Raw genomic sequence first — 21,599 nt, 5'->3', positions numbered from 1 at the left:
CTGACCGTTCTGTTTTGTGACATCACAATATAGGTAGAAAAAGGGACATGTTTGCACTTTGATGCTTCACTATTGCTGTGTCAGCCTGTGGTGGGTTCCTACCAGTTTGGCCCAGTTCAACAATACCGGTAGTGATTTGGTGGCCAGTGACCCAGGCCTGCCACGCCCCTAAACCGATTCCCCAGGCGGTACCATAGGCGCCACCATCTTGCCTTTTGCTTCTGTGCATGCGCAGAGCAATTTTTATCACACTGCGCATAGCGCGCATCAAGCATGCACAAAATGCCTGCGCAGCACGGCTACAAGCGAACTGGCAGTAGCGACTGCCCGATCCCATCTCTGTTGTCACCCCTTGACTGGCTCCCCCCCCCCGAAGTTGCTGTGCGGGGGCATTCAAAAGGGGACCAAAATCTGCAAGAGAATGGGTGGATTATGCAATTGAAGCCCCACCCCCTTATGTATGTCCGTGTGTGGGTACTGCCATCCTGATGATCTTCCCTCCATGGATGTCCCTGAACACAGGAACCTTCTCTGTCTCAACTACCCCAGATGCCACGGCCAAGAGCTGCTCCTTCCACCCTCCGTCCAGGGGTCCTTGGTGACCCATGGAGCATCTCCCTCTTACCTCCTGCACCCTTGCTCAAATTGTGTCTTTCTGTTTCCAGGGAGGGGGGCGCTTTGGACCAGCCTTTGGCCTGGGCCCTGGTTGCCATATGGCCAGTGGCATCAAGAGCTGGAGGGTTGAATCCTCACTAGACTGGGATGGAGGACTCTTGGAGGAGAGGAGAGTTGGATGGTTGGAGCTCTTCCCCTCTAGGATCCTGTCATCTTATCTCCTCGGAGTCCTCTACCCCAGCCTGCCTCCTGCTGGGAGGACAAGCGAGTTGCAGCAATGGGGAGAAGGTTTCTGCTGCCTTCCGATTGCTCTGAAAGGGAAAACAACCATCACTGATTGCTCATTGCCTTGTGATTCTGCTACCAACTTTTCCTTTCGCTCCCCTTAGGATACAATGCCACTGACGAAACGTTGGGGGTGTGTGTGTGCAAGCAGCTGGCAGCTAGATTGCGCCCTCCTCCTCCTGCCAACTTTGTTTGGAGCTCCGTGCCCAAAGGCAGCGAGAACCTCTTCAAGGAGAGGCGCCTGTCTTGCACTGCTCACCCATATCTGTGGGCATCCCAGAATCTTGGGATATAAAAATCACATTTTACCCTCGGATCAGATTCTTTAAAAAACCAGAAACCTGGGTGTATTTGCAGAAGATATCCAGGTGGAACCATCGGTAAGAAAATGAAACCACCACCCCCTTCCATTCTGAACCAGCCGGCCCAGCAAAATGGCACACATGAAAAATACAGATGGGAATGAACACCAGTCCTATTAGCACAGTGCCTTGGTAGTAGCTGCCAGTTCATACTTCTTTTTTAAATAGTGATTTCATTTATAAGCTTCGTGAATCTAACAAGGAGCAGAGGGAGTCTCTCCGGTTGATCTTGCACATCTGAGTACGTGCATGCAGTCACACACAAACACCCACCCACACAAATACTTGGCAATAGTTCTGGCCTCTATCTTTGAATCTTAAAGAGTCGGATAGGTGGGTTAGGTTGGCCAGGATAATATAGAGATTATGACAAAAGAGATGAAAAGAGAAGTCTCAGGTGCTCCACCTTATCTGTAGTTGAAATGCTTTTTAAAGTCCAAACAAGTTGCTGTGGATACTTTTAACCTAGTTTGGCAGCCCATCAGTGGTGGGTTTCAATTTTTTTTAGAACCTCTTCTGTAGGTGTGGCCTGCTTTGTGGGAGTGGCTTGCCAGCCATGTGACCAGATGGGAGTGGCCAACTTGTAAAATGTGGTGAAACTCACTTAACAACGCTCTTGCTTAGCAACCAAAACGTTAGCATTTGAAGCACACAAGTCTTAAAGCTGTCAAGTTACAAGACCCTTGCACCCCTAACCCTTTAGGGGAAAACCCCCAGGGGTGTTCAAACCTGACAGCTTTAAGACTTGTGGACTTCAACTCCCAGAATTCCTCCTCCAGTCATGTTGGCTCAGGAACTCTGGCATTGAAGTGTGCAAGTCTTAAAGCTGTCAGGTTACAAGACCTTTGCACCCCTAACCCTTTAGAAAAAAAAACCCATGGGTGTTCAAACTTGACAGCTTTAAGACTTGTAGACTTCAACTCCCAGAATTCCTCCTCCAGTCATGTAAAAACAGCCAAAGCAGATGCTTACAGGTGATATCTTTAATGCGATAGGAATCAGGGAATGGCTAACTGAATTACAGTTTACTGAATTATGATTTCCTGAGTTCAGTCTCTCCTGGACCTATATACAACCTACTGAAGCCAAATGAACTAAGCACCCAGGCTAGGTTTGCATAATCTGTTAGGTCAGGGGTGTCCAAACTTGGGAACTTTAAGACTTGTGGACTTCAACTCCCAGAATTCCCCAGCCAGCCATGCTGGCTGGGGAATTCTGGGAATTGAAGTCCACAAGTCTTAAAGTTCTCAAGTTTGGACACCCCTGTGTTAGGTGGTCGTCAACTCCTAGAGTTTCCCAGCCAGCATGACTGGCTCAGGAATTCTGGCAGCTGTTCCACACACATCTTAAACGTGACTAAAATTGAGAAAGGTTGACTTTGCATGTCTGTTAAACTGGGATTGACTGGTTTGAGTCTTGGCCAATAATGCTTTGCAGCATCCCAGACTTCTTATTTTGGAAAAGACACACACTGACTTTTTCCAGAGGGACTTTCTCCAGCCTGAATTGCTCATTCGTGGAGATAGGATGGTTTCTAATGATGTCGGAGGAGAGCCACAGAAGTTGATGGCAGCAAGAAAAAAAAAATTAGCAGTCCGCTAGTGCCTTTTCTGACTAACCAATTTCATTGCAAGGCGTCCGTTTTCACAAACTGCTGCCTTTTAATTAAATTGGTTATTCAGACGAGGCATTGGCAGACTTCTGATTTTTGTGGAGCGATAACAAATGAGAAGTCCACTTGAGCCTGGAATGTTTGCCCAGCTTTGATTAACAGAATAACAGATTGGAAGGGACCTTGGAGGCCTTCTAGTCCAGCCCACTGCAAAAGCAGAAGACCCTATACCAGGGGTGTCCAAACTTGGGAACTTTAAGACTTGTGGACTTCAACTCTCAGAATTCCCCAGCCAGCCATGCTGGCTGGGGAATTCTGGGAGTTGAAGTCCACAAGTCTTAAAGTTCCCAAGTTTGGACACCCCTGCCCTATACCAATCTCAGGCAAGTGACTGTTCCATCTCTTAAAAGCCTCGTTCCACTGGTTAATTATTCTCCCTGTCAGGAAATTCCTCCTGAGTCCTAGGTTGCTTCACTCTTGATTAGTTTTCATGTGTCGCTTCTTTGTCTTGCCTTCAGGGGTTTTTTAGAGCTGTGAATGAGCCACTTTGCAAGATTCCTGATGAGGAGGGAAAGAAGCAGGCTCCTCGGGACATTGTTGTCCTGTCAGGAGAATCTTGATGAAAGAACCGAAGTCATCATTTTCTATCTCTACCTCCAACTTCCCCAACAGGCAAAACTTCTGCTTTCTCCACCTACATACCAAGAGCAGGAGTCTTTCTTGGATTTTGTAAGGTCATTGGCAGTAGTGAAATCTAATTTTTTTGCCCGCCAGTTCTGTGGGTGTGGCTTGCTGGGGGCATGTGACTGGGTGGGCGTGGCCAACTTTTAAAAACTTTTCAAAGTGTTTTTTTCCTGCCGCTTTGGGCGAATAGGCAGGAACAAAATGCTTTAAAAAGTGAAAAAAAGAGTTTCCGACTTTTTTTTCACTTTTTAAAGCATTTTCTCCCAAACCGGCAGGAAAAAAACACTTTAAAAAGTGGGGAAGTGGGGGAGGAGCTGCGCGATCCTCAGAAGCTTTTTTTTATTACCGGTTCGCAGAACCAGGGACAATCGTCCCTACCGGTTCGGCTGAACTGGGCTGAATTGGGAGGATTTCACCCCTGGTCATTGGTAACCAAGCCCCATTTTCTGCTGCGTACCAGCCTTTTCCTCTGGCAGTGTTCATCAGGAGATAACAGGAAGCCAAACTAGAATCAACCGCAAAGGGTTCAAATGCCTTTATACCGGTGCTCATCCTATGGGAAACAAACAGGGAGCACTTGGAAGTTCTAGTACGGGGACTTGCAACAGTTCATTTCCATTCAAAGTTGCAACAGCACTGAAAAAAGTGACTTTATGACTGTTTTTCACACTTACAACTGTCACATAGTCACAATTCAGACACTTGGGAAGTGACCCATGCAGCATCCTCATGGAATAAACCAAGCGGACAAACAAAGTTAATGGGGAAGCCACATTCACTTCACAACCATATTACTTAACAACGGCTGTAAATTCACTTAACAACTGTGGCAAGAAAGGTCATAAACGGGGCAAATATTCTCTTCAGAACTGTCTCACTTAGTAATAGAAATTTCAGGCTTAATGGTGGTTGTAAGCCAAGGATTGCCTGCATATGAAGCCAAGTATGATAGTGTAGCTTACTGAAAGTTGATGGGAGGGAACAAATAAATACAAATACAATAGCAGAGTTGGAAGGGACCTTGGAGGTCTTCTAGTCCAACCCCCTGCCTAGGCAGGAAACCCTACACCGTTTCAGACAAATGGCTATCCAACATCTTCTTAAAGACTTCCAGTGTTGGGGCATTCACAACTTCTGGAGGCAATTTCTGTTCCACTGATTAATTGTTCTAACTGTCTGGAAATTTCTCCTCAGTTCTAAGTTGCTTCTCTCCTTGATTAGTTTCCACCCATTGCTTCTTGTTCTGCCCTCAGGTGCCTTGGAGAATAGTTTGACTCCCTCTTCTTTGTGGCAATCCCTGAACACTGCTATCATGTCACGCATAGTCCTTCTTTTCTGGAATCCGCAACTAGAAGCATATAAATAAAAATTATTCAAAAAAGAACAGACTTAACAAATAGGGGGAATTGTATTGTGCATAAGGCAGGGGTGTCCAAACTTGGCAACTTTAAGACTTATGGACTTCAACTCCCAGAATTCCCCAGCCAGCTCTGCTGGGAGTTGAAGTCCACAAGTCTTAAAGTTGCCAAGTTTGGACACCCCTGGCATAAGGAATTATTACATTGCAACAGAAGCCTTCTAGAAAGTATTTGGGTAAATGTTGAAGAATAAAGAAAGGACTTTGCTGTACGTTTGGACTACAGGCTGCTTAACAAACCAGAGGAAATGCATGACCTCCTGGCTACTCAGCTGAGGCATGCAAGAAACACACCCTTGTAGTAACGGGGGACTTTAACTACCCTGACATCAACTGGGAAACAAACTTATGTTTTGAGAAGCCTTCTGAAATCCGTCCTCTCCAATGAAAGCCATCGCGAAAACGCTGCTGAGTTTCTCTCTTTTCTGCCTTCTGCCTTCCCCTCTTCTAAGGTTGACTGCATAAATGTTTTAGAAAAAGAAGGATGATGGCCCATATAAACTATAGTCATGAGATACTTGTACATAGAGGATGTATATTTTGACAATAAAGAACCTTTTGAAGCATCTCTGTGTGGGGGGCAGTGGTGAGATTCAAATATTTTTTACTACCGGTTCTGTGGGCGTGGCTTGGTTTGGTGGGCGTGGCTGGGTGGGCGTGGCAGGGGAAGGTTACTGCAAAATCCCCATTTCCTCTCGATCAGCTGGGACTCTGGAGGGAGGCAGAGAATAGATGGGGGTGGGGCCAGTCAGAGGTGGTATTTGCCAGTTCTCCGAACTACTCAAAATTTCCACTACCGGTTCTCCAGAATTGGTCAGAACCAGCTGAATACCACCTCTGATGTGGGAGTACTTGGGGTGGAAATGCTGGGAAGGGCGGTGAGGAAGTTAAAACCGACCTCTCTGCTAGAAAACTGAAATATCCTGGGAAAGGCAGACTATCATATTTCCCTGGATGTGAAAAGGGAGAAACGTGTTTTTAAAGACAGTGGAATATAACTGCAGGCCTGAACAGTAGCTTTTTGTCAATGAGCCATTAAAGCCTGAGCTAGTCTACTTTACATAATAAAGGTAGGATTAGCCTTCTACAGAAACTCACCACATGGCATCTGGAAACTCAAATCAAACTTGGACTCAAAACACAGCCTAGAGAGTTGCCCCTGCATGGCCCCATGGGAGTCTGACAACCAATCAGAATAGCGAAGGGGGAAAACGTTGTGATATGTGAGGTCAGGGATGGATTCCGGCAGTCACTACTGACAGTTCACTCACGGGTGCTTTGCACAAGCACGCAAGCGCAGTACAATAAAAATTGCTCTGCATGTGTGCAGAAGCAAAAGACAAGATAGCAGTGCCTAGGGCGGAGCCCAGAGAATCCGTTTGGGGGCGTGGCAGGCCTGGGTCGCTGAACCAGGCCACCAAATCACTACCAGTTCGGCTGAACCGGTCTGAACTGGTAGGAACCCACCACTGTGTCTGGTAACGATGCCGTGGCGATGCGCATTTGACACCCCTGCTGTCAGCAGTTCCCCTTTTCCCTCCCTCGCTCCCGATCCCTGAGATGAAATCATGTCGCTACAGAATTCATGGAACAAAAATTTGCTTCCCAATCAGTACACACACACACACACACACACAAACACACAGAGGCAGAGACAGAGAGAGTGAGAGTCAGCTTTGGAGGACTCGTAAAGCCTCAGGCTCTTAATGAGTTTGGGCAATTCTTTTAAAACAGGCTGGCTTCCTTTTTGACGAAGAACCAAAAACAGCCTCCATCAAAGCGGCAGTACAGGTGGGTCCTCCTTGACTGACGACCACAATGGAGCCCAAAATGTGTGTTGCTGAGCGGAAATTTGTGTCGGTTGTGTGTTTTGTCCCATTTTACGACCTTTCTTTTCCCCGGTTGTTAAGTGAATCATGGCAGCTCAATTAGTAACAGGGTTGTTCCCCATTGACTTCGCTTGTCAGAAGGTCACAAAAGAGAATAACAGGATGCCGGGGACGGTGCTACCGTCATAAATATAAATCAGCTGCCAAGCGCCTGAATTTTGATCACGTGACCCTGGGAAGGCTGCAATGGTCATAAGTGTGAGAAACGGTCATAAGTCACTTTTTTCAGTGCTGTGGTAACTCTGAATGGTCATTAAATGGTTGTAAGTTGAGGACTACCTGTACAGGAAAGCATCCCACTACAAGCAGAATTGCCAGAACAGGTACGTGCCAATGAAGGAACAAAGGAAAAGGTTGTTTTTGACTAGACACAGACAGTCTGTAAATTTAAGGGACTGTGTGGAATTCTTTTAAGACATATTTGAGGATCAGATTATTTTGCAGAAAAACGAGCAAAAATTGAAATATGAAAATTTGGAAAATATGATTCAGAAGTCTATAAAACCGTGATGGCGAACCTGTGGCATGCATGGCCAAAGTGGCCCAACCCCTTCCAGGTTTCTGGTATTCAGGCATGCCTGGTGATCAGCTGCCATTGTGCCAGCTGGAACATGGAAGGGCTGGTCTTCCGTTTTCCAGCATGAGCATTGCACATCGGCCAGCTGATCATCAGACGCACATGAGTCCCAGTAATGGGAAGACTAGCTGGCTGGCACGCACGCACGCATGCGCCGGAAACAGGAAGTTCGCATGTCCCTGGATAGCTCCTCCTCCGGCTTGCGGGCCAGACGAGCATGCACGCGTGCGCTCCCTTTTTGGCACTTAGTGCTGAAAAGGTTCACCATCACTGCTATAGTATATTCTACACCCAATATTCCAAAATGTACTTGGAATAGCTTTACATCCGGTGACGATTCTTCTAACACAGGGCCGTCCAAACTTGGGAACTTTAAGACTTGTGGACTTCAACTTCCAGAATTCCCCAGCCAGCCATTCTGGGAGTTGAAGTCCACAAGTCTTAAGTTCCCAAGTTTAGACAGCTCTGCTCTACACCATTCCAGATCAATGGCTGTCCAATCTTTTCTTTAAAATGATGGAGCCCTCCCAGCTTCTGAAGGCAAACAGTTCCACTGATTGTTTGTTCTCACTGTCAGGAAATGTCTCTTTAGTTCTAGGTTAGATGGCTCCTTGGTATGTTTCCATCCATTACATCTTTTCCTGCCTTCAAGTGCTTTGGAGAATAAGTTGTCCATCCTCTTCTCCATCCTCGCCCTCCTGAATAGCTTCATAAATTATTTCGATATCTTCCTAAACAATTTTGAAGAGGGAATAGAAGGGGAACATCAACACAGGGGAAGGGGAACATCTAGAGAATAGAGAGACTAGGAGGTGACATGAAAATAATAATAATAATAATTTTATTTGATTAGCAGTGTTCCATTATCTTAGCAACACTTGAAATTAAGTTTGATGGTTTCTAATTTTCAACCCTCTTTGAAATTGTTTTTAAACATTCCTATAACGCAGGGGTGTCCAAACTTGGGAACTTTAAGACTTGTGGACTTCAACTCCCAGAATGGCTGGCTGGGGAATTCTGGGAGTTGGAGTCCCCAAGTCTTAATACATCCATATCAGACTAACCCAGGTCCCCGGGAGAGGACTCGACAGGTGGGCACAAATGCCAAATCCAGTCTGAACATCTGGCTGGCTGCAATGACCCACCACCACCACCACATCTTAATACAGTTGCCCATTTTAGTGGACTCTGAGTATGTTACAAAATATGAACACTAGATTATAATATAAAGAATGAGACATGATGTTGAGAAGGGGTTTGGATTATAATAATAATAATAATAATAAAAAAAAAATTTTATTTGTTAGCCGCACCCTCTCCAAAAGGACTCGGGGCGGCGTACAATAAAAACACATAAAATACAAATATAGACAGTACATACACATAAATATAGACGTATACGTGGAGGAGGTAGACAAATGGAAATAAAATTAAGATTGTAATTTAAAATCCCCTAAGTAAAATTACAAGATTAAAAACCCGTCAGGAGCGATATGATCAAACTATGGTTGAGCCAGGCCAGCTACTTGGAAAAGGTGGGTCTTCAGCTTTGCACGGAAGGAGCGGAGGTCAGAGGTAGTCCTGATATCCGGGGGGAGGTCGTTCCACAGGGCTGGGCCCGCCACAGAGAAGGCTCTGCTCCTAGGCGCCGCCCCCCGACACTGTCTGGTGGACGGCACCTGGAGAAGTCCCTCTCTGTGCGAGCGAATTGGTCGCAGGGATGTATGGGGCAGGATACGATCCCGCAAGTAGCTAGGTCCTGTGCAATGGAGCGCTTTAAAGATCGTTATCAAAACCTTGAAACGCACCCGATAGACCACAGGAAGCCAGTGCAGCTCGCGCAGGAAAGGTGTCACATGGGAGTACCTTGTACTCCCCATAATCACCCGCGCGGCCGCATTCTGGACCAACTGTAGTCTCCGAGTGCATTTCAAGGGAAGCCCCATGTAGAGAGTGTTGCAGTAGTCGAGGCGAGACGTCACCAGCGCATGAGTGACTGTGCGTAAGGCATCCCGGTCCAATAGGGGGTGCAATTGGCTCTCCAGGCGAACCTGGTGGAACGCCCCCCTTGCCACGGCTGTCACATGGTCATCCATGGAGAGCCGGGGATCCAGGAGGACGCCCAAATTGCGCGCCCGCTCCACGGGGGCCAGTTGTACGCCCCCGATGGCCAGAGATGGAGTTAACTGGTTGAACCGGGGGGCCGGAACCCACAGCCACTCCGTCTTGGAGGGGTTGAGCTTGAGTCGGTTGTCATCCATCCAGACCCGTACGGCTTCCACACACTGGGACATCACTTCAACGGCCTCGTTGGGGTGGTTCGGGGTGGAAATGTACAGCTGAGTATCATCAGCGTACAGATGATATCCCACCCCGAAACCACGAATGATCTCACCCAGCGGCTTCATATATGTGTTGAACAGGAGTGGCGAGAGGACCGACCCCTGTGGCACCCCACAAGTAAGGGAGCTTAGGGTCGACCTCTGCTCCCCTGCCAACACACGTTGCGTCCGGCCGGAAAGGTAGGAGCCGAACCACCGCAAAACGGTGCCCCGAACCCCCAACCCCCCCAGTCAGTGCAACAGGATACCATGGTCGATGGTATCAAAAGCTGCCGAGAGATCTAATAGGACCAGGATAGAGGAACAACCCCTATCTCTGGCCCTCCAGAGATCATCCACCAACGCGACCAAGGCCGTCTCCGTGCTGTGCCTGGGGCAAAAGCCGGACTGGCGCGGGTCTAGATAATCATTTTCCTCCAGATGTCGTGGAAACTGATAAGCCACCACACTCTCTACAACCTTCGCCAAAAAGGGAAGGTTGGAGACAGGACGATAATTGGCCAGCTCCGTAGGGTCCAGGGAAGGCTTCTTGAGCAAGGGTCTCACCACCGCCTCTTTCAAGGCGGCCGGAAGAGACCCCGCACCCAACGAAGCATTCACTAGGCCCAGGAGCCAGTCACGTGTAACCTCCCAGGATGCCAGTACAAGCCAGGAGGGGCACGGGTCCAGTAAACATGTGGTAGGTCGCAGTCGTCCACGCATTCTGTCCAAATCCTCGATGGCAACCAAGTCAAACTCCTCCCAGACTGGTCTCTCAAGACTCGCCGTGGACGTCTCCACTAGACCACTGAAAGGGACCCAATCCTTCCGGATTTGAGCGATTTTATCCTGCAGGTATTTCCCAAATTCCTCTGCCCTACCCTGTAAAGGGGCCTCCCGCGGCCTCTGAAATAGGAGGGAGCGGGACACCCGAAACAGGGCGGCAGGGCGGTTCTCTGCGGATGCAATGAGAGCGGCACAGTATTGACGTTTGGCCGCTCTCAATGCCACAAGGTACGTCCTTAAATGGGTTCGTGCCTGTGCTCGGTCAAATTCGGAACGGGAGGCTCTCCAACGACTCTCTAGGCGTCTCTTGCGGCGCTTCATCACCCTTAGCTCCTCGGTAAACCAAGGAGCCAGGGTGGATCGTTGCCGCCGGAGAGGCCGCAAAGGCGCCACCCGGTTCAAGGCTCCGGTAGTCGCATTATTCCACGCGACCACCAGGTCCTCTACCCGGGGGCGGGTCAGGGCTACAGGAGGTGGCCCAAGCTCCATCTGGAACCTGTCCGGTTCCATCAAGCGCCTGGGGCGGAACCATCTAGTGTTTTCCGGTTCCGCCTCAGTGATTAAAGACCACCAAGGTCCCTTCCAGCTCTGATATTTTGTATTTTATATATTTTGTATAATAATATATTATATATATATATATTATATATAATACCACTTTATAATGCCTTGGTAAGGCCACACTTGGAATACTGCATTCAGTTCTGGTCACCACGATGTAAAAAAGATGTGGAGACTCTAGAAAGAGTGCAGAGAAGAGCAACAAAGATGATTAGGGGACTGGAGACTAAAACATATGAAGAACGGTTGCAGGAACTGGGTACGTCTAGCTTAAGAGAAAGAAGGACTAGGGGAGACATGATAGCAGTGTTCCAATATCTCAGGGGTTGCCACAAAGAAGAGGGAATCAAACTATTCTCCAAGGCACCTGAGGGTAGAACAAGAAGCAATGGGTGGAAACTAATCAAGGAGAGAAGCAACTTAGAACTGAGGATAAATTTCCTGACAGTGAGAACAATGAATCAGTGGAACAGAAGTTGCCTCCAGAAGTTGTGAATGCCCCAACACTGGAAGTCTTTAAGAAGATGTTGGATAGCCATCTGTCTGAAACGGTATAGGGTTTCCTGCCTAGGCAGGGGGTTGGACTAGAAGACCTCCAAGGTCCCTTCCAACTCTACTATTGTATTGTATTATTGTATATACAAATAAGAAATCAAGAGAAGGCTCTGTATAATTTTCCTATACCGGATTTATAAAAACAGACTGGTTAAAGTTTCGAAGAATTTTGCAGGAAGGAAGGGACAAAGGAAAAAAATGAAAGGGAGCAAAATTCAGGGACATTATTTGAAGGGACTAAATATCAAGATTGTTAAAGATAAAAGACAAAGGTTTGTTTGATCAAGGCTAAAATAAACAAGTTATTTCTGCTAGCTCTTAATAATTTTGCTGATCAGGACAGGAATAACCAGGTTTTGAGGTTTTATAGATAAGAGATGAGATATAGACGAAGAAATGTTGCATTTTAATGAGTAGTTTAATAATTTACTACTAGTGTTTATGCGTTGTGATGAAATGGGAAGCCATTTCTTTATATATTTCTTTTCTTTTTCTTTATTACATTATATTTTTTCTGTTTTTTCTTTTCTACTTTCTTTTTTTCTGCACTTTCAATTTCTTTTTTCTTCTTTCTTTTCGGTTCGTGTTAGTTTTATCAGTGCAATTTTAAAATAAAATTACTGTTTTAAAAAACACTAATTGTGCAGGCAAGGAAGGATTCCCTGGAGCGATTTCTTTCATAAATGTAGTGGCTGACATTCAGACAGTTACTTGGTCCCCATTGCTACCAGTAATTCATCCTCTCCTTCCTTAAAGCCAGCCAGATTTCTGATGGTTGGGGGTACAAATCCAATGATTTGTACCATCAAAAAATGGACAAACAATACATAACAATACACATACTCACTGCAGCAAGGATTGCTTTTGCACAAAACTGGGAAAAAATCAATACACCCGCAGACGAAACAATAATTAGAAAAGTACTTGAATGTGAAGAGATGGACAAAATGACCATGGAGTTAAAAGAAAGAGAAGAATCGGATTTCTATGAAACTTGGCATAGAATTTATAAGTGGCTAGAAAACAGAAGCCAAAACAGGAAATAGAGAATGTAAATATAATGGTGATATAAATAATGAATATTATTATAAGTGTTACTACTAGTTATTATATTATTGGACAAGGTAAAATCAATAGGAAGGCAATGCAAAATGGAGAACTAGAAAGGCTAAATATGAAAGCCGATACAGAAGGCTGTATAATTGCTTTACATTATTATGTATGTTTTGTTTTTTCTTGTTGTGTTTTTCTTTTTAAGATTAAAATGTTCAATAAAAAACTATTTAAAAAAAAACACAAATCCAATGACCAGGACCTGTCTGACCACTAGGGGGCACTGGTGTACAGAGAGAGTTGAGGACTGTCACTGCTCCCTCCCTCTGCCTGCTCTTTGTCTCAGACTGATAGCATTTAATCAGGGCTTCCCTTTTCTTCTTTGAGAAGAAAAACTTCTCAAAGTCCACTATCATCACATCTAAGGCTGCCTAAGAATGCCGATAGCCCTTGAGTATAGATGCAAGTTGGAAAGAAACAGAACAGTAACAGAATAACAAAGCTGGAAGGGACAAAGCATCAGAAACCCAAGGACCAGCTGGCCAGTGCATGCATGCCTCTCTCTTTGGCATTTGGGGGCGTTTTTCAGGTTGTTTTTAGGACATTTTCAAGACAAAAAAGCCCCGAAAATGCCACAAAAATGCCCTGAAAATGCCCCACAAAATGGCCTGTTCTGGGGGCATTTGGGGGGCTGTTTTCAGGCCGTTTTCTGGTGCCCCTGCACCTGGGAAGATCAACTGGCCAGGGCACATGTGCACAACGTAAAGGAGAAGAGCAGCTGGCGACGGTGCGCATGGCCTTAGAGCTCTGCGTGCCACCTCTGGCACGCGTGCCTTAGGTTCGCCATCACAGCCCTGTACCATTTCAAACAGGTGGCTGTCCAGTCTCTTTTTTAAAACCTCCAGTCATGGAGCACCTACAATTTTGGGAGGCAAGTTGTTCCATTGGTTAATTGTCCTCTCTGTTAGGAAGTTTCTCCTTAGTTCTAGGTTGCCTCTCTCCTTGATTAGTTTCTTGTCCTGCCCGTCTGGTGCTTTGGAAAATAAATTGACCCCCTCTTCCTTGTGGTACCCTCTCCTTCCCAAATAATGGAACACTGCTATCATGTCACCTCCTAGTCTTTCTATTCTCTAGATGTTCCCCTTCTCCTGTGTTAATGTTCCCCTTCTATTCCCTCATCAAAATTGCTTAGATATCGAAATAATTTGTGAAGCTATTCAGGGATGAGTAAAGGATTACGGGGGACATATTAGCTGTCTTCTAATGCTTGAGGGGTGAGGATGGAGAAGAGGATGGACAACTTATAGTCCAAAGCACTTGAAGGCAGGAAAAGATGTAATGGATGGAAACATACCAAGGAGCCATCTAACCTAGAACTCAAGAGACATTTCCTGACAGTGAGAACAAACAATCAGTGGAACTGTTTGCCTTCAGAAGCTGGGAGGGCTCCATCATTGGGGCGTTTTTTAAAGAAAAGATTGGGCAGCCATTGATCTGGAATGGTATAGAGCAGGGGTGTCCAAACTTGGGAACTTTAAGACTTGTGGACTTCAACTCCCAGAATGGCTGGCTGGGGAATTCTGGGAGTTGAAGTCCACAAGTCTTAAAGTTCCCAAGTTTGGACACCCTTGGTATAGAATCTCCTACCTTAGTCAGTGGGTTGGATAGAAGACCTCCAAAATCCCTTCTAGCCCTAAGATTTTATGATTCCGGTCATCTGGGAGAGCAGAGAGGAAGGACTCACAGCCCAGAATAGAGCAGCCATCAAGATACGTCCTTATGAGGGACATAAAACATGGCTGGAGCTTTGGACACACCATTGCGGTCTCCATCTTGGCCATTCTACTATAGCTTGTTGACCAACACACTTCCACCAACACAATACAATACAACACAATAGCAGAGTTGGAAGGGACCTTGGAGGTCTTCTAGTCCAACCCCCTGCCTAGGCAGGAAACCCTATACTGTTTCAGACAAAGGGCTATCCAACATCTTCTTAAAGACTTCCAGTGTTGGGGCATTCACAACTTCTGGAGGCAAATTCTGTTCCACTGATTAAATGTTCTAACTGTCAGGAAGTTTCTCCTCAGTTCTAAGTTGCTTCTCTCCTTGATTAGTTTCCACCCATTGCTTCTTGTTCTATCCTCAGGTGCTTTGATAGTTTGACTCCCTCTTCTTCGTGGCAACCCTTGAGATATTGGAAGACTGCTATCATGTCTCCCCTAGTCCTTCTTTTCGTTAGACTAGACACACACCTACTTCATTCATGGCCAACATTCTCAAATCCTCATCTCTTTAAGAATAACAGAGCTGGAAGGGACCTTGGAGGTCTTCTAGTCCAACCCCCTGCCTAGGCAGGAAACCCTATACCGTTCCGGACAAATGGCTATCCAATGTCTTCTTAAAGACTTCCAGTGTTGGGGCATTCACAACTTCTGGAGGCAAGCTGTTCCACTGAGTAATTGTTCTCACTGTCAGGAAATTTCTCCTCAGCTCTAAGTTGTTTCTCTCCTTGATTAGTTTCCACCCATTGCTTCTTGTCCTGCCTTCAGGTGCTTTGGAGAATAGTTTGACTCCCTCTTCTTTGTGGCAAACCCTGAGATATTGGAAGACTGCTATCATGTCTCCCCTAGTCCTTCTTTTCGTTAGACTAGACACACACCTACTTCATTCATGGCCAACATTCTCAAATCCTCATCTCTTTAAGAATAACAGAGCTGGAAGGGACCTTGGAGGTCTTCTAGTCCAACCCCCTGCCTAGGCAGGAAACCCTATACCATTCCAGACAAATGGCTATCCAATGTCTTCTTAAAGACTTCCAGTGTTGGGGCATTCACAACATATGTGCACACTTCAAACCCAAGAAGACACTAAGGCAGAAGCTTGTCCACCCCAAGGATAAAACATCCATGTTAGATACTTGTTCTAACTACAGTGGTTTCTGCCAAGGTCCTCTGTTCCGGCGGGAACAGAGGTTTAATCCTATTGGTTGAAGGGTCTGACAGCTCCCTATAAAAGGGCTGCTGTCAGACTCAACCTTCACTAGATTGTTCTCATTTGTTGTACTTAATAAAGAGCTGTTGTTACCGTTAAGCCTGTGCGTGCCTTTCCATTACCCAATCTAACACTGGCGACGAAGGTGGGATTGGAAGGCAACTAAGCGAACCAAAAAGAGCATAGCAATCCAGCAAGTACATCCAGCCCGGAGCTCAGCGCAGCTTCAAGCAGCTATTTTTGAGCGGCAAACTCAAAATGCCCTCTGTACGCAAAATGGCCATGCATGTGCCACCGACTCCGTATGAACCCAGTCACCGAGTACTGGGACTCGTACATGCTACGGTTTGACTGCTTCCTCGAGGCAAACGACCTCATGGGCCTTTCTGAAGGCTGCAAGAAGAACATGTTCCTTGAATACTGTGGCCGGGAAGTGTTCGAGATGGCGAAAGACCTCTCTGAGCCGACACCGCTGCAATCAGTCACCTGGTCCGTGCTCCAGCAGACGCTGAGAACCCACTATGCGCCCAAGCCGTCCAAGCATGTTCGCCAGGATGAGTTTAAGATCAGGAACCAGAAAGAGGGCGAGTCGATTAATGAGTACGTCGCGGCACTTCGCAAGGCCGCAGAGTACTGCGAATTCCGAGACCTGGACGAGCTGATTCGGGACCACATAATTTGGTCTATAAAGCCTTAATAAGACCACACCTAGAGCACTGCATCCAGTTTTGGTCACCACACTATAAAAAAGAGGTTGAGACTTCAGAAAGAGTGCAGAGAAGAGCAACCAGGAGGATTTGGGGGACTGGAGGCTAAAACATATGATGAACGGTTGCAGGAACTGGGCATGGCTAGTCTAGGGAAGAGAAGGACCAGGGGAGACAGGAGAGCATCTTCCAACATTTTTTTCCACATGTTTTTTTTATTTTTAAACATAAAAGACAACATTAAAAAATTTTCATCCATTCCCTACAGCATGTCGTTTGGTTACAAGTGCTTTTGCATCCGTATTTTCAATTACATATGCAATCCCAGTTTTTCCATCCAATATAGCCAAAAACCTCACTTTCATTGTGCAGCATATGATTAATTACGATTAATATTTCTTTCTTTTCAATAAGCTTAATTCTCTTAAATTCTTGATTGTCTGCTTAGCAGCAACATACCTTTATGCAATCATTGTCTCATTTTAAATATTTTTACAGTATAAAAGAATTTACCAAGTGTTTATGTTTGTATATCTTACACTGCTTTCAACAGGATATCTTTATGGTATACACTTAGAGTTATATATTATATTACCAATCTTCTATAGCATCTTCCAACATTTGAGGGGCTGCCACACAGAGGAGGGGGTCAAGCTATTTTCCAAGGCCAGACAAGGAATAATGGATGGAAACTGATCAAGGAGAGATTCAACTTGGAAATAAGGAGAAATTTTCTGACAGGGAGAACAATCAACCAATGGAACAGAAGTTGCCTTTGGAAGTTGTGGGAGCTTCATCCCTGGAGGCTTTCAAGAAGAGACTGGACTGCCATTTGTCAGAAATAGAGTAGGGTCTCCTGCTTGGGAGGGGGTTGGACTAGATGACCTACAAGGTCCCTTCCAACTCAGTTGATCTGTTAAAATCCTCATATATGTCTTAAAACTATTGATTTAATTTTTAAAAAAAGATGGACGATGAAGATCATAAAAAAGAATGACAGAACTGGAGAGTAGGACGGGAGGCCAGAGGTCCTCCAGTCAAATCCTCAACCCAAGTAGGAGACCCTATATCATTTCAGACAAATAGCTGTCTAGTATCTCCTTAAAAGCCTCCAGGGATGAAGCTCCCACAACCTCTGAAGGCAAGCTCTTCCATTGGTTAATTATCCTCACGGTTAGGAAGTTCCTCTTTAGTTCTAGGTTGCTTCTCTTCTTGATTAGTTTCCTTCTATTGTTTTTCGTCCTGCCCTCAGATGCTTTGGAGAATAGCTTGACTGCCTCTTCTTTGGGGCAGCCCCTCAAATATTGCAACACTGGTATCATGTCACCCCAGTCCTTCTCTTCTCTACACCAGCCATGTCCAGTTCCTGCAACCTTTCTTCATATATTTTAGTCTCCAGCCCCTTAATCATCCTGGTTGCTCTTCTCTGCACTCTTTCCAAAGTCTCAACATCTTTTTTATAGTGTGGTGACCAAAACTGGATGCAGTACTCTAGGTGTGGCCTTACTAAGACAATATAAAGTGGTACTAATACACAGCCTAGGAATGCATTGACATTTTGATGGCTCCTATTACGTGTATTGTCCACTAGGACTCCAAGATCCTTCCCAGAGTTACTGCTCTTGAGACAGGTTTCACTTAATCTGTACCTGTACATTTGGTTTTTCTTGCCTAAGTGTAAAACCTTATTTTTCTTACCATTGAATTCCATTTTGTTAGATAGAGCTCAGGGTTTACATCTGTTAAGATCCTTCTGGATCTTGAGCCTGTCTTCTGGGGTGTTGACCATTCCTGCCAGCTTGGTGTTGTCTGCAAATTTGATGAATTTCACTTCTATTCCCTCATCTAAATTGTTTATGAAGAGTACTGGAACTAAGACAGGAACTTGGGGTACCCCCCACTGCTTACTTCCCTCCATGCGCTATAGTTCTATTAAGGCTTACATGTTGATTTTGGTTTGCCAGCCAGTTAGAAATCCATTTGGTGTTAATGTCTGTCCCACATTTTTTCCTAACTTATCAAGAAGTAAGTTGCAGTCTACTTTGTCAAATGCCTTACTTTAAATCCAAGTATACCATTTCCACATCATTTTGCTGGTCCACCCATTTAGTTACTTTTTCAAAGAATGAAATAAGATTTGTTTGGTATGATCTGTTCTTGGACCAATCCATGTCAGTTTGCACATTCTGAAATATTTATTAGACAACTTCCTAAGTCTTGGTATAGCCTCACTGTCACACTAACCAGTCGCCTGGACTACTGCAATGCTCTCTACATGGGGCTGCCCTTGAAGAGCACCCGGAGGCTTCAGCTGGTCCAGAATGCGGCCACGCAGGTTATCATCGGGGTACCTAGGTGCTCCCATATGACACCCCTTTTAGACAGCCTGCACTGGTTGCCGGTTGTCTTCCGGGTGCGATTCAAGGTACTAATTATGACCTTTAAAGCGCTCCATGGCTTAGGCCCAGGGTACCTGCGAGACCACCTACTGCCACCAGTAGCCTCCCACCGTCCAGTACGATCCCACAGAGTTGGCCTCCTCAGGGTGCCGTCGGCCAGACAGTGTCGGCTGGTGACCCCCAGGGGGAGAGCCGTCTCTGTGGGAGCCCCTTCCCTCTGGAATGAGCTGCCCCCGGAGCTTCGCATAATCCCTGACCTCCGGTCCTTCCGACGCGCCCTAAAAAGTTGGCTTTTCCAGCAAGCCGGCCTGGCCTGTTAATTTTAACTTATTTTAAATGTATTGTCTTTTAAATTCGGTTTGTTTTTTGGATATGTATTTAATTTTTTTTTAAACTTTTGGGATGTGTTTTTTTTTTTTAATGTTGTACGCTGCCCTGAGTCCTTTTGGAGAAGGGCAGCATATAAATCCAAACAAACAAACAAACAAACAAACAAACAACTAGCAGGTTATGGCATTTTAAAGCAATAATTTAAAAAAAACACTCCAGATTTAACAATTAGCAATATGAAAGACCCCCCAAAAATCTGGATAATGGAGATGGCACTATGGGGAAACAGCAGAAGAGAAGAGAACGAACTAGAGAAGATAACAAAATACAGAGACAATAGAAATAGAATGACTTTGGCAAAAGGAAACAAAGACAATATCAATAGTTATAGGCACTTTGACTGCAATTCTAAAACATCTGGAGCACCACTTGAATACCATCACCATTGACAAAGTCACATCAATTGCAAAAGGCAGCTGGAAACAGTTTACATCCTGGGAAAGCTTTAACAGCATCAAACAACAGCTGCCTATTCCAGAACTTTAGGAAAGACTTGATAGATGGATAAAAAAAATGTTAAATCCAATTTAAATATATGGCTGAATGTGTGATGATCCATAGATGGGAGCTATTTTGATGTAGTGGTGAAAGTACTGGCCTAGAAACCAGGAGATGGTGAATTCTAATCCTGCCTTAGCTATGAAAACCAGCTGGGTGACTTTGAACCAGTCACTCTCTCTCAGCCCCAATTTACCCCACAGGATTGTTATTGCAGGGAAAATAGCAGGAGGAAGGAGTACTGGGTATGTTTGCAACCTTGAGTTATTTACACAGTAATAAAGGAAGGATAAAAATGAAATCATTCCATTCGTTCATTCCTGAATTTTCACAGGTCTTCCTCTGAGCTTGGAGTATTATCAGAAACTGAAACTATATTTACAGCTTGAGCGGCACGCAGAGTTCCCCAGCTTGCGTAATCCGTTTCATCACTCTTTGCCCGGAAGTAGGGCCAACATCTGAAAAAGGGAAATTGCAGGAAGCTTTTGCTGAAGATCTGAAAGGACCTTTGAAAACCCAAGAGAAAGTCGAGGAGAAGACATCTTAAGAGACTCAAGGTAAGCTGGAGGAGGTCAAGGGAGAAGGAAAGATGCGTCTTCTGTTGAAGAGACCCGCGAGGGAGGCAGCTCACAGTTTTAACTAGTTGAGGCCAAGTTGAACTTACAGAAAATGTCAGTTGGGGAAGAACTGAATGTCAGGAGAATGAAAGCAGAGAAGAGCGGAGAGGACCTGCTCACATCCTTTGTTAGCTTTTTAATGGAGGCCACTCTCCCCAAGATAGAGTTAGAATGGTGTCCTTGCTTCCCATGTTATGTCAAAGTGAGCTTTACTTCAAACTTCACTTCTTGGTATCTTCTTGATGTTTGAAATTTTCTTGGCATTAATGTGGAAGAGAGTTGGGCTTCTTTCAGAGTGTCTTTGGGGAATAATGGATGGAAGCTGATCAAGGAGCGATTCAACCTGGAAATAAGGAGGAACTTTCTGACAGTGAGAACAATCAACCCATGGAACAGAAGTTGCCTTTGGAAGTTGAGGGAGCTTCATCACTGGAGGCTTTCAAGAAGAGACTGGACTGCCCTGTGTCAGAAATGGTGTAGGGTCTCCTGATTGGGTGGGGGGACTTGGACTAGATGACCTACAAGGTCCCTTCCGACTCTGTAAAGTCTCCTAGATTTTTCAGTCTTAGATAGTTTTCCATCTAAGGCAGGGATGTCCAAACTTGGGAACTTTAAGACTTGTGGACTTCAACTCCCAAAATTCCCCAGCCTGCTGCGGAGTTCTGGGAGTTGAAGTCCACAAGTCTTAAAGTTCTCAAGTTTGGACACCCCTGATCTAAGGGTTAACCAATCTGACAGATGCTCTACCACCTAAAATAAGGGCAGCCTAAAGACCCCATAATACAATGGTGTAATCATTTTGTATTAGTAGGCAAGATGGTGTTTTGAGGTGGTAGCCCCTGATTTCAAAAAAGATTCCCTGTTAAGCAACGAGGGTAATCCGTGTCTGAAATAACATGACTTCTTTCAGAATCCCTGCAGCTAATTGAAGCCCTGCAGGTTGGCTTCCCTAGATGTTGGTGATGGTGAGGATGTCTACCTTTTGCCAAAGAAGCTTCCTAATTGTAAGTCCATGGAGGGCTTACGATTCCCATGGTTCCTTGATTTATGAAGTTTTTCATTTTTTTTTCATTTTCATATAAATAACCACATATATACTGTTACATACATCCCTGCGACCCGTCCGCTCACACAGAGAGGGACTACTCCGGGTGCCGTCCCCCAGAGAGTGCCAGAGGGCGACGCCCAGGAGTAGGGCCTTCTCTGTAGTGGGCCCCACCCTTTGGAATGACCTCCCCCCAGACATCAGGACAACAACCGACCTTCGCTTCTTCCGT

Source organism: Natrix helvetica (assembly GCF_964273705.1).
Source record: "Natrix helvetica genome assembly, chromosome: 10".
Lineage (NCBI taxonomy): Eukaryota > Metazoa > Chordata > Lepidosauria > Squamata > Natricidae > Natrix > Natrix helvetica.
This window is presented reverse-complemented; position numbering follows the sequence as displayed.